The following is a 17,123-nucleotide window of genomic DNA, read 5'->3' as shown; positions in this document are numbered from 1 at the left end:
CCTCTGTTGTTGCCACCCTTGGCTCCGAGATCAGATCCCTGCCTGGGGCAGCCCCATGGTTGTACATCAACTTACAGTCCTTCTTTCTGCCAAAAGCACATCCATTCTCTAGTAAAATAAAATTGCAGCGTTGCTTTTTGGTTGCCACAGTGGGGCTTTTCTCAGTGAGTGACACTGAATAAATCGTAACATCATTTACCACAAGGATGCTCCCACTCTCCAATGCTGCAATGAGCTAAGGGGAAAGAATGTGCAGCAGCTCTGTTAGTAGACAAGAAAATAGCAGGAAACAATGAGGTCACTGATGAACCTCAATGACAGCATAGCACTTCTCTTGCTTTACTTTTCCCTCTCTCTCTGTATTTTTACTGAAACTTTTTTTTTTCTGCTCAAATAATAATTGTTATAGATATTCTGAGTGACTGCGTGTGGTCTACTAAGGTCAAGGGCCTTGAGAATGGATGGCATGCAGGCAGTTGTAAATTGTTAAACAATAACAAAAATACCGAATATCTGTGAGTTATGACCAGTTTTCTGAGCTGGCTGCACAAACTTTCTGCAACACAAGAGTATATGTCCTATTCATCTATATTCATTTTAAATAGATTTATTATATGTTGTCGTTGTGACAATAGCTTCCATATATTTACTACTCTGCATACTATCCACCAAAATACTAATGTAATATATTGTTGTCTCCTAGTCAAAGACTTTGCATTCAAAAGAGAAAATAAAAATACTTATAAATAATTGGGTTTGTGGAGATGACTTGCAGCTCTATGTAATGTATTGTAGCAAGTTGCTTTGTTTTGGGAACAAAAAGCAGACATCTAGATTTACTTTTTAGAAATACTTGGCAGAAAATAACCCTTCATTCCATCAAAACAATAGAGAGTTATGATTTTAATTTAGTTCTGTTTTACTTCTGTTTCAAAACAAATCTTCAGAAGATAGGATATTCCTAAAATATATCAACTATTTTCATCTGAAAATGTACACTGGAATATTGACAAAGCTTACATTACATAAATGAAGGCTTGGTTCTCATGCCTGCACACCTCAGAGACTCTCAGAAGTTGTATTGCACTTCCACTGGAACAGCTGAAATAAAAACTCATTTCTGATCATCTCCCTTAGATACCTTATACACTACCATGCTCACTAACCCTCCTCAATACTATTTGTTGGCTTCTCATGAACTTTGTGTAATACTCTTCTCACAGTGTCCATTCCTTTGCCTGCTTTTCTACCACAATTTTCCTTCTGAAGTTTTTTCTTCTCAGTCTTTCTTTATAAACCCCCATGTACAAAGCAACATATTTCTCACATGCTTTCTAGCTTTGTTCTTATATCCTCCCACTGACTCTGTGGAAATGGTGTTAAGGATATATTAGCCTTCCATAGTAAGCAAGCTAATATCTTGACCCAGTGGCCTGTGGATTTTAATTTTTTAAAATGCTATACAGAGATACAGAAGGCCAGAGAGCTGACTTTCAATTTATAAAACTAGGTGATGCCACTAGCTTAGAGGAAGCAATTGAAAGATGTAGAGAGAGAACTGTGCCTTTAAATGAGCTGATACTTTCTGCATACAAACTAATAAATACCTGTTGATTTCTGAGGGCTATGCTGATATAGATTGTATGAATTTGAAAATCACAAGAGTGATTTTCCTCTACATTTTCTCAGAAGGCAAAATCCTTTAGGGTTTCTTTGCTTGCCACTGTACAGGCAATGGCAGGTAGACAAATCACAACTGAACCCAATTTTAGTGGTTCAGCCATATGAAATAAGTCCCTACCAGAGGAAGAAGCTCTTGCAGATGCTTTGCTGTAGCACAGATAATTACCCAGGAGATGTAAGCAGGAGCTTCTCTAGGTATTTGCTGAATTCAATGTTTCATCTACACATCTCATACTTAGTTATGCCTTGGTTTTCCACTTTATTAGCAAAGAATTGGGAAACAGATTTTGAGGAGTTAGTAGTTAATCAGTATGCAAGTTTTGACTGTCTCCTTTACTCTTTTAGTTTTACAGACTAAGCAGAGTGTGATAACCTGCTAATAATTCTGGAGTCTGATTAGTGCTGTACAAAGTTGCTAAAATCTAGACACAATGGAATTTTGAGGTGCTCCGTCTGTGGAAAAAAGGGATTTCATTATGACTTCCTCAAGCTTTAGAGATTTGTCTACCATGGACGAACTTGCAGCAAAATACCACCTAAAACCTGTAGTTCAAGAAAGTATCTGTTGAACACTTTATGACCAGTATTTCTCAGTAATGTGCAAGCACTTTTCTACTGCATATCAGGGCCCCAGCAAGATGCTGTTATGAGGGAAATGCAGCTTGGTTTTGATTCCTTCTTTGGATTGAGATATTACGCTGATTTTATGTTTAGGTTATACTTTAAATGTTATTTAAAAATAGAAGTTTAAAGAGATGAGTTTTTCAATATGTAAAACTGCTCAAACTTTTATTTTCTTCTTTATTTATATATTTTTTAAAGGAATCTGAGAAGTGCAGTTAGTGTCGTACAAGGAGCTACAATTAGGCAGGATGTTTTGGTAACTGTCAAACTGAATATATTTTATCTCAGAGGATTCCACAAAATGTGACCTTTGAAGCTTCCAATTACCATTCAAACATTTAGCAGTACCATTATTTCTTTCACCTCAGTGACATTGGGCTCTTAAAGTTGATTGTAAAATTATTTTCTTAAACACTATCCACATTCCTTAGGTGAAATCCAAGCTACAATAAATCAACCCGTCTGCTTGAACCTGGTACATGTCACAACATTGGTTATTACATATGGTCTTCGCAGAGAGTGTTTTACCTGAATTTGTTTAACCAGCTGGGGAAATCACATTAAAACATTGAGTTTACCCTATTTCTGCTTTTCTAGTTCTGCTAATCAGTGCATTGATACCAGCATCTTTTTATTGTGAATTACATCGATTAGTATAAAACAAGTAAGATTTTATTTGGTCCAATTAAAATTAAGGTCAATCTGAAATGATTTCTGAGTAGCTGTGTTACACTAGGGGCAAGTAAAGCTGTTTGCCCCCAGATGATATCTTGCTGAAGTAGTAGATTACTTGGAACTTTCTCTCCCTCACTTCTTGGTAAATACAGCTTTACCTAGGTCTTGTAGGCATTATTACAATAACCACTAAAGAAACTCAAACAAATTTTTCTTGATCTATACAAGTGAAATGCGACCCCATAAATTTGCAAGATAGCTAAGGCTTTTGGGAGGTGAAAAAGCACTCTTAATTCTCTCCCATTTATTTCATTGATTGGATTTGGGAATCCGACAGTTGCATATGTTTTATGCCAGAGAGAAATGCTCTGCTTGGCATATTACTCCACATCCATTATTTATTTTAATTGAACTGAACTCTTGTCTTTCTTTTGGGACATTAGAATTAGAAAAAAAAGGTCTAACTGAAGGATACATGAACTATGAAATGTCAGGACCAGCTGTACTAAAAGATTGGAACACAAATATCAGCTATTAGCACTAGTTGCTAAATGTCTCTAAAAACATGTTAGAAAGAGATATGCTAATATGATAACTACCAGAATATAGCTGATCTAATAAGTTCCACTTGAATTTTCATTGTGATATTTAAATATGGTGTAAAGTGAAAACTGATTCTTCTTACTTATTGATCATCTCTAATGCTGTGAAACTGGATATTGTCTGAGTGTTTTTCTGTGAAAACTCTAAAGTCAAGAGATTATATCTAAGCCAGATATCTAGTCTTTTGCTTCTCTTAGTCTTTCCACTGATTTGGGCCGGTTCCCCCTCCAACCTCAGTTTCTCAGAATTTTTCTGTATTTGGGATGAATTTTACTTATGTTGAAAGGAAAGGAAAGCTTTCCTTATTTGTCTAGGTAAACTATTGCACGTATGGCCTAAATCAAAGCAAATAGTGATGTAGGGCTGTCAGAAAATGGCCCTTACCAACACAAGTTGTACTAATTGTTTGTTCCATGGCCAGACAATGAGAATTTATTTAATTTTGAATGGTGGGAAAATTCTTGTTAGCTAAGGGTCTTCCTGGCTGCAGTATTTGTCCTGGCTTCAGTAGGATATGGTACAGCTTGATACAGAACCACTGCAGAGTTTTCCCTGCCAAATTTGTGCTGATTTGTTGCACTTGTAATTTAGAGAAATTTCAGGACTCCTACAAACCAATGTTTAGCTTCCTTCTGCCAGATGGATAGCCCATGAATTTCAGAGTCATGCACAAGCACATTAGGTGGCATTAAAATGTGCAGCTGTAAGCCATGAGAGGCTACTTGCTGTGCTGCTAAGATCTTCTACTAAAACAGAGGCAAACAGAAGCTTTGTCTCTTTGGAAAACCTGGCCCTCGGTGTGTGTAATGCTACTAGCCATTTTTATACTCTGGTCTCTATTTCATGTAGGTCCAGCTGTTTTATTTCACATAAACATTTCTTCCCAGCATATAGCCAAAATGTTTCTGTTTTTATTACTGCTAAGTCCAGCTTGATATCTCACACAGATTTATTAATAAAAATAAAGGTTTTATTATCATTATTACAGAAGACACAGCTCAAACCATTCACATAATAATTCTCTTCAAAAGAATCAATATTGCTTAATTATTACTCAATATAGTATTTTTCTACAATACACAATGTTACTATATATACATAAATTTATTCCATAATTTTCAATTTAAGTTATGTTAGTGAAAAAATGTCAGCTGCTAGTTAGGAATGTGTAAGATAGAGAAGGACAGAGTTAAAATTGGCTGTCTGGTCTTGGTTCATGCATTCTCTTATGATCTGTAATTACACGCATAGCTTATATTTTTCCTGCAGGACCTCTGCCTTAGCCAGTGGCACAGGTGGTTACACCTGTGCTAGTGGATGCAAGATTCAATGTCAGTCTTCATTCTTCCAGACTTCTTGTTTCTGTCTGTTCCATGGTTCTTCTCCAAATTAACTCCTCTCATCCTCAGTAAGTCCACTTTTCTTCCCTCTGACCACTTTCATGGCAGTTCTATTTCTCCTTCCTGCATTACAGAATTATTGTTAGGCTGTTGGCACATGCTTGACCCATTTTGGTCTATGGCTGTCAGATCTGCCTTTTTCCTTTCCCATGAGCTGCAGATGTTACAGTCAATTTAGAGTTTGTACTATACTTTATAGGCATATAGGGATATGAAAACTACATCTTTCAGTACAGAAATCTTTCTAATGCTTATAATTTGCTCATAACTTTGTGTGAACATGGAAAAGAATGAGAAACAAAGAATGTGTCTTTGCAGAATATCAAACCCTTCAGTTTGATATGTGAATATCAAAAGTATTCAGAACTATGTACTGGAACTCAAAGGCTATGTAATTTTACTTGATTTTATTTTAAGTTGTCCAAATAACAACTTGTTCTTGAAACATTAGTCTCACCAACACCTGAACAATTTTGTCTGAAATATTTCTTAAAAAGAATTAAAAACACAGCTTGTACCAGTACAAAGGATTAAAGTTTGCCAAAATCAAAAGAAATGGTATCTAGTAATGGAAGGGGGTAGTCTTAGGAAAAAGTTGTACCTACACCACAACTTGTAACATGTTTTCTTATAAACACATATGTGTTGAATGCACCTCAGTTATATAGATCAGATGAAAACAACAATATTCAATAGTTAGCTTCAGTAGTTGAAAAGTAATTAAAAAAAAAAAAAAAGTCTTGTTGGAAAACATTCTCAGAACTTTAAAAATCTATCCTTCATTCAGTTATCTCGTTGTTTTTTGTTGTTGTTATTGCTGTTATGAGCACTCTTTTTGCCTTGGAGTGATTATTGCTTTACATTCATAACATTTGAAAAGCTTGTCATGCAAAATGTTGAATGCATACATGAATGATGATAGTTTATTTTTCCCTAGCATGAATGAGAGAAAGTAAATCTGGTCAGTCATATATTTATGCCATACACATTTTTTAATTGCATGAAAAACAGCTGTGGCTTAAATCTTAAGGTAGATTTAATGATTTGCTTCAGCTGATAGACATAGCCTTGCAACACTGCAAGAATAACAATTTAAATTTATATTGCTCTGCTCATGACTAGGCTCCAAAAGCAGTAGGCAATGGAAAAGAAGAAATGAACAAATGAACAATGAGAAAAGAAACAATTTAAAACTCTGTCTTTAAACAGAACTGTAGCTATGAACTCCCCAGGCAACATATTTGACAGTATGCACTGAGAAGTGAAAGAATTTACAACAGCTCAGACCTGAACAACTAATCAATAAGACAGCAAACAAGTCCAAGGTAGCGGACCGCAGTACACAGCACCTTCCCCATGTGTACAATATATGACCTAAATTTAGTACAACATATTGCAGTCAGTTGGTTACCACAGTGTTTTGCCCTACATAATCTCTCAACTGTTGCTGTGTGTTCTCCGTTTATTGGTATAGTCCACTTTAATTGGATTCATTTTAGTTTTTATACATGCCACTGAGAGAGAATATTTCCAACAGTAGGAAAGCAAGATTAGTCATACACCCTCCTACTTATGCTCACAGACACTGTGCCCGTAGCGTGCCCGGGAGGACGGATGTGGGCTGGGGATCATCTGGAGTCCTATAAGAGTCCTGATCTCCTCTGAGATGGAATGAGTTGTACGAAGGAAAACAACTAGCCTCAGGTAGTTAGAATATGGAACCTCAGGAACCTCAAAAACAAATCCAGTCTTTCTGCATACATGATATTCAGCCTTTGAGCTTGTGATGTATATGTGCTGCTGCCAGGAGATCATGGTTATTTAGGACAGCCCTCTTGTCCAGTTCCCAGGTAGACACAGTGGTCACTGTGCCATTTCTCTTTTGGACATGAAAATTTAAGTTGATCACAGTTCTTTGGTAGAAACAAAAATCAAGCCTCATTTCATTTTTATTAGGGACTTAATATTAGACGTTATCTTTTAGCATCATAGCCTTATATTGTAGATTAATTTTTCTTTCGTATGTCTCTTTAACTAAGAATTCCTAAAGGCACTCATTTCCAGCTGTGTGTGAAATTATTACGTAAAACAAAAGGAACCATATTGCTGACCCAGTCCCTTAGTTATGATGGGAGGATGTTAAACACAATAAATAAAGAAATTATTTACAGTACAAAGTGTGTTTAAGAAAAAATTGAAAAGATATATGCTAATAAGTAATAACAAAATACAAGTCAATCAGAAATACCACTGGAAACCCAGTATTACATCAAAACAGCTAATTTACAGCTCCAAAAATAAATGGAGACAGATGATCACTAAGTAGCTCTATAACAAACATTTTCTAAAATCAAGGGTTGGAGTGGCTGATAGAAAATTGAATTGGATACAGTTTGTATGGGCTGCAGTAAAAGTAAGAAATAAGCAGCAAGCACAATTTAAAAATGTAACAGATCTACTTGAAATAAATGAGTTCTCAGTATAGCAACAATGTGTTCTAACTTCAGAAACTAACTGCTTTTTTAATCAATAATTATAAATTCTCTGTCCTCAAAACTTATTATCTTGAATATATTTTTGTTGCACTATTTATTTCATATGCAATTTAAATTACCTAAAAATATCCATTGCATATAGGGAAAGCAAGGTCATCATTTCATTTATCGATCTCCTCTTCCAACTAAACAGACATTTGTATAGCACAATCCAATACAGCTGTCAAATCACAATTGGTTAATATTATACAGCAAATAATCAAATCAGATTAGATAGATAGAAAATTATTCTATTCCACACATAAATCTGTTTCTGCCTTACAGACAAGATCAATGCTTCTCAGCAAGAGCTTCCACAAGTGCAAGATCACATTGAAAAGGAAGAAGGGTGTCTCTTGTGCCCAGGTTTCATCCAGTTTGGGTAAAGAAGCCTGAGCTTTGTCAGGGGACAGGATCCATTCGGTACCTTTGAACTTGATTACAACTGCTCATGACTGCTGAGACCCTGCAGAAATTTTCTAAGGACCGCAATTGCACATAGCTTTTCAGAGGTACTGTTTTTGACTAGTATCTCAAACAGGAAAGAAGTTCAGCTTCTTTGTCACTGTTCACTTCACCCTCCAAAGAGGAAACAAATGAGATTCATCACATGGCTGTTAAGTTTTGAGACTGAGAGGGCTACAAGAGTACAGGCTTGGGGTGAAGGAAGAAAACACCATATTCTTGTAATCCTCTAGCACTGTAGTTTTCTTTCTTTCATACCTGGTCCCAAAACTTTGTTTGAGAAACCTGTTAAATAATACTGTTAATAATATTAAATTTAAGAAAAAGAAAAAGAAGAAAAGGAAAAGGAAAAGGAAAAGGAAAAGGAAAAGGAAAAGGAAAAGGAAAAGGAAAAGGAAAAGGAAAAGGAAAAGGAAAAGGAAAAGGAAAGGAAAAGGAAAAGGAAAAGGAAAAGGAAAAGGAAAAGGAAAAAGAAAAGGAAAAGGAAAAGGAAAAGGAAAGGGAAAGGGAAAGGGAAAGGGAAAGGGAAAAAGGGAAAGGGAAAAAGGGAAAGGGAGGGGAGGGGAGGGGGAGGGGGAAGGGGAGGGGAGGGGAGGGGAGGGGAGGGGAGGGAAGGGAAGGGAAGGGAAGGGAAGGGAAGGGAAGGGAAGGGAAGGGAAGGGAAGGGAAGGGAAGGGAAGGGAAGGGAAGGGAAGGGAAGGGAAGGGAAGGGAAGGGAAGGGAAGGGAAGGGAAGGGAAGGGAAGGGAAGGGAAGGGAAGGGAAGGGAAGGGAAGGGAAGGGAAGGGAAGGGAAGGGAAGGGAAGGGAAGGGAAGGGAAGGGAAGGGAAGGGAAGGGAAGGGAAGGGAAGGGAAGGGAAGGGAAGGGAAGGGAAGGGAGAAAAATTCCCACAGTCCTGGAGGGAAAACAAGTTTTATATAGATGACATTTAGTTTAAAGGGAATGAGAGAAAGAAAAGAAGTAAAGGAAAAAATTCAGTACGTTTCTCACAGTTGAGCCTACATTTTGAGATCAATAGCAAATATGGATGACTATGAGCCATCTGATTTTTGCATTTCACAAACAACGTTACCAGTTGACATATCCATGACTTCTATACCCAGCTCTTTTCTTTACTCTTTTCTTTACTAAAATCTGGACCAGTAATTGGTGCCACACCTCAAGGACTCAGTGCATTGTCTGCATGATTACAAAAGATGCCTTATCTATTTATACAGAAGAATGAATCAGAGCAAATCAAACGTCTAAGCCTTATGAAGTAGGTTAAAATTTGCTCAGTGCTTTTTCTATAGAAACTTGAAGGAAAATTCTGATCTCTTAGATAGCACAAGATGAGGTCTTTAACTCCGTGTTATCTGAAGGTACTGGAAAACAGCATTTTATATACTCGTCCATTTACCCTATATTCAGGTCTCTAACAATGGACAGCTTGGTATTTATCCACCCCACTAAAAATCCGGTTCAAAATCTAGGGTCTGGAAACCTTATCAGCACCCATAGCAGGACAATGGCCTAGGAGCAGTCCTCTTTTTCTCAAATGGCTTCATGGAGTTTGAAACACAGCTCAAATATTTGCTTCAAATCCATGCATGCAGGCAGGATGGACAGATTTTTATAAATGATTAATAACATACAACTAACACTTAATATGCCCAAAGGTATTTAATAGTCAGGACAAGGTGAAAATGTATCATTTCTATCAAAAGACAGCACATGTAAGCAATATATATATATATATATATATATTTGAAATGGGAAAGTAATTTAAGAGGAAAAATACATATTTTCTGTTTTTCTCTCTGGCATGTTCTCTTGTTCTTGTAGTTCTCTTTGATTTAGATTATTTATCTTCAGAATTAAGTTAGGGTTATTATATTTATTAAACGTTGTGCAACATATATGATTGTAAATTGATGCTGAAGTATAACAGATGTCATATGATTTATACACTATTTCAGTTGCAGAGATAATGTTTTTTTAATCTAGTTATTTTATCTTGCATATAAAGAGCGATTCATATTTACACAGTGCAGTTAAAGGACCAAGTGAGATTAGCATATGTTACAGAGATATTCTTCAAGAAGCTTTTGAATTTAATCTCTAAATATGTTGGAGCAACAACAGGTGGAAACAGGAGCAGATACATAAGAGGCTTGATCAAGTTCTCAATTTCAGTGCCAGGAGCCAAAATAATACATATATATCATAATATATAGTCTTTTGCTCTATGCTGTACACAAAGCAACCCCTCCCTCCCAGTAATACTACAAGTACCTTATATATACCTTAAGCCAAAGAAATAGGTCCTGCTGTCAGTATCCTGTATCAGCTTTTTCCCTGTAGGTGCCTAACTCATCTCTTAGTTTCCGTCTCTTTTGAGACAGCCAGGTATGTTACCAAACCAGATGGTTTTAGGCTATAAACTATCTGGAGTAGTGGATGCTGTGACTTAGTGTAGCTGAACATACAGAGCCTTGGCACATTGGAATCGCAGCCTAGCTACAGTTTTCAGGGCAATGCATATTGCTGTTCAATAGTAAAAATAAAATTTCCCTAGTTCCTACGGAGTGATCTTGGTGTTTCCCATGCCCTACTTATTGGAGATAATATTTATTTCGTTTGACCCACTTTTCCTTTTGACCCACTTTTGACCTCATCAATGTGTATAAATATCTGAGGGGACGGTGTTAAGAGGATGGAGCCGGTCTCTTTTCAGTTGTGCCCACCAACAGCACGAGAGACAACGGCACAAACTGGAGCACAGGAAGTTCCGTCTGAATATGAGAATTTCTCATATCAGTTCATGACAGTTTCATAAACCTAGGGATAACCTGTAGGGTGCTTTTCTTTGTTTACATGTTTGTTTGTTTTTGAAGTTAAAAACTGCTGGGTTCTATGTGAGCTATCCATCTTCATTTAAAAGAACAAAACAAACTCTCACAATTACTGGGCAAAAATTGGGCCAATACATTTAGTTCAAAACCCAAATGATAATAACAAAGATTTCTAAAATGTTATTTCTTATTGATGACTTTAGGTAAGTTGTTAGGAATTTTGAAGATCTAATGATATGCTTTGAACTATTGGAGTTGGCAGTAATATCTGTTTGTCAAATAAGTATCCTTAATATGTTAAAGTAAAATTTCTGGGTCTACTCCTACTGCAAGCAAAGTTATCCATTTTCCTTCTCCTTCTGTCATACTGTCATATACCTGCATGTAAGTTATGTCACTGTACCTTGTCTACACTTATTAGTTAAAAATAAATAAATAAATAAAAACGTTATGGGTAAGGTGAATGGTAAAACAGTATTAATGTTAGAAGTAACCAGTGACTGGCACAATACTGCCATCTAACAGAGGGGGAATGCAAAACATTTTGAGATCTTTCAAATGTATTTACCAAACACTGAAACACTGACTGATATTAGAATGTATAGAGAATGAGAGCTTACAAAATCCAGTAAACCTTCTTCATATTAGTACCATCTGATAAAGGTTTGGTTTTTGTGTCAGCACATCAGCAAATTCATCTACTATATGTCAGTTTCCTCTTTTTTTTCTTTTTCATTTTTTTTTTTTAAGTTAAAGGACTTGCTGAACATTTGTTCTTGAAGTTTTTGGCTTCTTACACTTGCCAGTTTTACTAAAAACAAGTTATTATTTGATATTATTTACAGTCTGTTTAAAAGAAATAATTATTTCAATTTTTTTCCAAAATTTTCTTATCTTTTCTCCCCACCTATTCTAGGAAGTTTTCAAGTTTGATCTAGTACCATATCCTCAGATATTGAACCCAATCAACGTCTTTGTTTTTATGCACTTGGAGTCACTGAATTAATAAGTGAGGCAATGAAGCACATCTGTGTGTCTGAGGGTGAGAATGAATGAGTGAACCATTTATGTTCGCTTTTCATTAAACATAGAAATAAATATTTTATTCCTTTATTTTCCCTCTGCAAGACTTGCCTTTTCAGACATGTTGACCACATTGTTGAATCATCTGTGTAGTTACCATTTACTGCTGTTTATTCTGTTCCTAATTGCTCTTTCCAGATCTTCAGTAATAATGTGCAATGAGAAAAAAAAAAGGCAAAAAAAAAATATTATATTAAGCAGTCCAGATCAATTATAAGACAGTAACAGGACTCAGGACTGTAAGATTGTCTTGTTCTTCCATCACCCACAGCTAGTGTTGGACCACACAATTGAGACCAGTTTCCTGTTTTAAAGTCAACGGGGTTCCTGTATGATTTATATAACAGCCTGAATTGAGTGATCATCTTTTTGCACAATTCACAGTAGCTTCACTTCACCACCCACCTCACTCATCTTCTCTAGGGTTAGTGTATTAATAATTCACTTCTCACTGAGAACAAAGCCCTTGTAACTTAACTTCAAATGCTGTTTGGTTGAACATTATAACAAAAGTAGTGAAGGGGCATACCGAAGAGCAGAGTTGCTGCATCCCAGAAGGCTGCTTCATTCCTCACCTTCCAGACTTTTCATAAATGGCAGTCTGGACTTTAAAGCATGTGTGTAAATATGGTTTCAACTCTCCAGCAAGAGTACTGGACAACACCTGCATTCTCCCACCCCATGTTTGCTAGAGCATTCATAGCAGTTGGGCTTCCCCAGGACCCAACATCACAAGCAAAACATGGAGGATGACAAAACCTCAAGTCTGGCCTTCAAGTCTTTTTTACATAAATTGCTGTGGGTCATTAAGGAAGACAGGGAAGTTGGAAAGGAGCATCAAACAAAATCTGATGGTGATTACTGATAAAGCAATTCTACTTGAATTTTGAACTTTGCTGCTTCACAAAATCCCCTTACCATTCACGTGAGGTTGACTGAGGAGAAATCCTTGCTCCAAATACAAAGCAAGGCAAGACAGAACAGTGCACACCTGGAAAGAGAAGGAAAATCAAACCTCATTTTACTCCTCTGATAGTCCTCTGACAGAAATTGAATGGTTAGACTAGATAGATCTGGCTGATTGGTTTTCAGATACTGGCATAATCTGGGATCTCGTCAGTGCCATTGATACAACAGACCCCAGAGGCATGGATTCCAGCTCTGCTGTACCTTGCATTGCTGGCTGTGAGCTGAACTCAGATCAGAAGGAGACATATTGATCTTTAGAGAGATGGGTATGCTCCTGTCTCAGAGACCTTTATGCACAGAAATAAACACATCATGGTGCACTTAGTGATTAATTGAATGTGCTACATCTGTTACAGATTTCACAGGTGAATATTGCAAATGAATCCTCATTTTAGGGCACAGTTTGACCTACACAGCCTAGCAGATAGTGGAGTAATGTATGTAATTCACAACAGAATACAAATTTAACATCAGAAAATCATGTAAAAATCTGTAGCTGGTAGGAATATTCTGATCGTTGGGTGCATGGGAAACATCTGTTCGAATATGATCTTGATGATTAAGCATTTTATAAGTTGATTAAATAGTAACCACCAGTTCAGCTTCAGGGTTTGAGAAGCAGTGTGAAACTGATCCATATTTTCTTGGATGCAGAATTATGAGCCTCTGTGGGACCATATAGTACCTTGTCTCCAAAAGATGATGTTGCATTAGTTTAAATTCTGTTCTGTTAGCAAAACATTCTTCCTCCAAAGACAGTTGGTTCACATGGCATTCAGCTCCACACCAGTGCAATCACCAATTCCAGCTGGGGCTTATCTGCTCTCCTGTTTCAGTCACCTGGGGTAAGGTCTTTCCATTTAAAACCTGGTTGTACAGTCCTGGAGAGGATCTACCGCTAATTAATAATAAATGGGTGACTTAGATGGCTGTATTTGGCAGGGAAAATTTCTCTCACCCATTAAAACCTATGACTAGGATTTTCAAGTTATATTTTTAGAACCACTTACCATGATTTTCAAAGTATTAATTTATTCTACATTTTATTTCCTTTTGGTTATTTTCATTTTTTCTCTCCAAGCCATAACTTACTGACTTGAAGCTTGTGCTCAGCCTTGTATACTCCATAATGAAAAATGCTGTGTTTGACTCAATGGAGTAATGCTTCCTCCTCCACCTAAGTAAACTTTCCAATTTCTTTGGCTCGAAAAATCTCGTTTTATTAAGACTGCACCCTGAATCAGCTGGAAAGTTTTGATCTCACATAAATTACCACCATTCATTTCCTTCAACAGGAGGCCATTGCTGGTAAAATCACTGTTTACCCATCATAACTATGCTACATCATAATATTTTATTGCATAGACATACGCAATAGTTAGTGTTTTTCTTTTGCTGGGAGAAAGAAATTTATTATTTAGTGAGTATACAGAATCTGAACTTAAATAAGCAGCCTGATTCCCTGCTCTCAGTGAATAGTTTAACATGGTGGCAAGCTACAATTTTGCAATGTTTGCCATTAGATGTTTTACAGGTATTTTCTCGACACAAACGCATTTGGTTTTTAACTTCTACAACATTAAAGATATTTTTGACCAGTTTATGAAAACCAAGGAAATACATTTGCTATCTATGAAGTCTGAAGATCTGGATGAACGAATCATAAATCAAGTGCCTGCAAACGCCAAAACTAGACCTGCTCAAAGTTAAAAATGCAGACATTACACAGATATGTAAACAGTGATTTTCAGAGAGAAAACTTCTAGGTGGAAGAAAAGGAAGTACAAGGATGTAAGGAGACCTTTTGGAACATGAATAAAATCAAAACTGTGTTTTTACTAGTTCATTCAAAGTGTTAATGTTGAAAAGAGAGCAAGGACTGAAAAAAATAATTTGTTCAGCTTAGAATGTGAGTGATGGGTTGCACTCTGTATTTCACATAGAAGCTGTGAACAAAATCTTGCCTAAAACAAAGGTACAATAACTGAATTGAAGATACTTTTTTGAGAATATGCTGCATAGCAAGTCCTCTGACTTACCAAAGGTGTTAGACTGTTCTCAGAAGTGAAAGGTGCTACTCATTTTTTTTTTTGATGTCTTTCAGGACTGAAAGATCAAGCTTCCCAAAAGACATACAGTTATGCCTGTGTAGGAGCTTCAACTCAAAAATAAATAAAAGGATTTTTTTAAAAACAGTAAAGGATCTTAACAGGTGAAACAAATAAACAAACAAACAAACAAACAAACAAACTTTAGAAATTAGGACTTCCAATTTAGAGGCAAAAAGATAGCAATTGTTTTGCAAAGTATTAAACACTCATACAGAAATGGATCCACCACTATTTTTAGGATAGCTTATTCTTGCCTAACACTCACTAGGAGTATACATTAAAGAAATGTATTAGCACTCCCACTTTACAGAAGAAATACAGGCATACGCATGTTTAATCATGTGATCATTGTGATGCATAAATTATAAGAACCTGTAAGAACCTTTTTAGATTATAACCTTCCAACAAAGTGAAGCAAAAAAACTGTGTATTGCAAAAGCATTATGTTACTCCCTACATTATTAGGAAAAAAATGGTCACATTTCCTCCCCCTCCCTACCAAGCACCCCTACCCCAAATACATAAAGCTATAAGTTGCAGATAAAAGTACAGTTTTAATAAAGGTTCCCATTTTCCACCTTAGCAGTTCTACCCTGAAATGGCATAGATCTTGTGAACAGAAAACTGAGCGCAAACCAAGTTTTCCATTTTGTCTAATATTCCATCATTTCTGTTCCACCAGGAAGAAACACTCTTCTCCACCCCAAACTACACTCTGAAATGGAACAGGAAGAAACCAAGTGAATGAAGATTTCACAGTCAACAAAAAAAAGAGCAACAAAAGCCTATCTTCAAATTCTTGCACAGAAACAGACCTCCTTAAGGCCAGTAGGACTGCTAAGGGTAAGCACATGCCAAAATGCTTTGTGAAATTAATTTGCCTTCCAAAGGTCTTTCTAAGACTAGTTTGAAGCCTCAGTTTGGGAAAAGAAAAAAAGAAAAAAAAAAAAAAAGAAGGAAAAAGAAAAAGAAAAAGAAAAAGAAAAAGAAAAAGAAAAAGAAAAAGAAAAAGAAAAAGAAAAAGAAAAAGAAAAAGAAAAAGAAAAAGAAAAAGAAAAAGAAAAAGAAAAAGAAAAAGAAAAAGAAAAAGAGAAAAAGAGAAAGAGAAAGAGAAAGAGAAAGAGAAAGAGAAAGAGAAAGAGAAAAAGAAAAAGAAAAAGAAAAAGAAAAAGAAAAAGAAAAAGAAAAAGAAAAAGAAAAAGAAAAAGAAAAAGAAAAAGAAAAAGAAAAAGAAAAAGAAAAAGAAAAAGGAAGAGGAAAAGGAAAAGGAAGAGGAAAAGAAAGAGGAAAAGAAAGAGGAAAAGAAAGAGGAAAAGAAAGAGGAAAAGAAAGAGGAAAAGAAAAAGAAAAAAAAAGAGGAAGAAAAAAGAAAAAGAAAAGAAAAAAAAAAGAAGAACCTTTCTTCCTTGCTAAGAATTTTGGGTCAAGTTGACAGGGGCTGTGGAACTAAACCAGGGGTATCATGTCCTTGATGTGGAACTAAACCAGGGGTATCATGTCCTTGATGCTCCAGTGTAAAGACTGTACAAGTGCTGCCATTCCAGAGTTCAAAACTTTTTGCATTCACTTTGCAGAGACAGGAACAGAAAAGGGCAACAGAGATTTGAGTCGTTTATGTTTTGTAATTTCTCTTGATTTATGCCTTTATATTAATAAACTGCCCTGGGAAATATCAGTTTTGTTAATACAGGAAGAAAGACATTTAGTTTGGAAAAAAAAAATTATATGGGCTCTTTTGGGTGATTATATGGGCTCTTACGGGCTCTATGGGTGAAAATTATGTGTTCATTACCAAAGATAAGTAGGAAATTCTTAAGAACATGTATAGTTTAAGTGTAACTTCAGAACTGGAAATATACAAAAGTTTTCTGTGGGAGGTTGTGCTAAAATGAATTTTTTTGTCAGTAAGTTGCTACTGTAGTTGACAAAAAAAATTCTAAGAAAGTGGAGGGAGAAGAATTTAAAACGATTTAATTAGGGAATTCCTTAGAAGAACAAATCTGAAATAGCACTTCATGTACTTTGAGACTACAAGTCAATAGGAGATTCACAGCTTCCAAATTCATAATTGTGTCCCATAGCTAACTGTTTGGCAAAATGATCTCATCTCTCTGAATGAAGTGTCCTGCTACCAGAAAGATC

At 36.0% G+C, this 17,123-nt stretch overlaps 1 long non-coding RNA gene across 1 annotated transcript; it reads right to left on the bottom strand.

Moving 5' to 3' along the window:
• Positions 1-4,445: 4,445 nt before the first annotated feature.
• On the bottom strand, positions 4,446-14,264 carry LOC310897004. Its single transcript, XR_014581973.1, has 3 exons — positions 13,072-14,264; positions 12,820-12,892; positions 4,446-5,048 (listed from the first exon to the last, which is right to left on the bottom strand). It is a non-coding gene; the product is annotated as an uncharacterized lncRNA (long non-coding RNA).
• Between the last annotated feature and the right edge of the window lie 2,859 nt (positions 14,265-17,123).

Source organism: Anser anser (genome assembly GCF_964211835.1).
Source record: "Anser anser genome assembly, chromosome: 3".
Taxonomy (NCBI): domain Eukaryota; kingdom Metazoa; phylum Chordata; class Aves; order Anseriformes; family Anatidae; genus Anser; species Anser anser.
The sequence above is the reverse complement of the archived record's forward strand: the minus strand, read 5'-3'. Positions and strand labels throughout refer to the sequence as shown.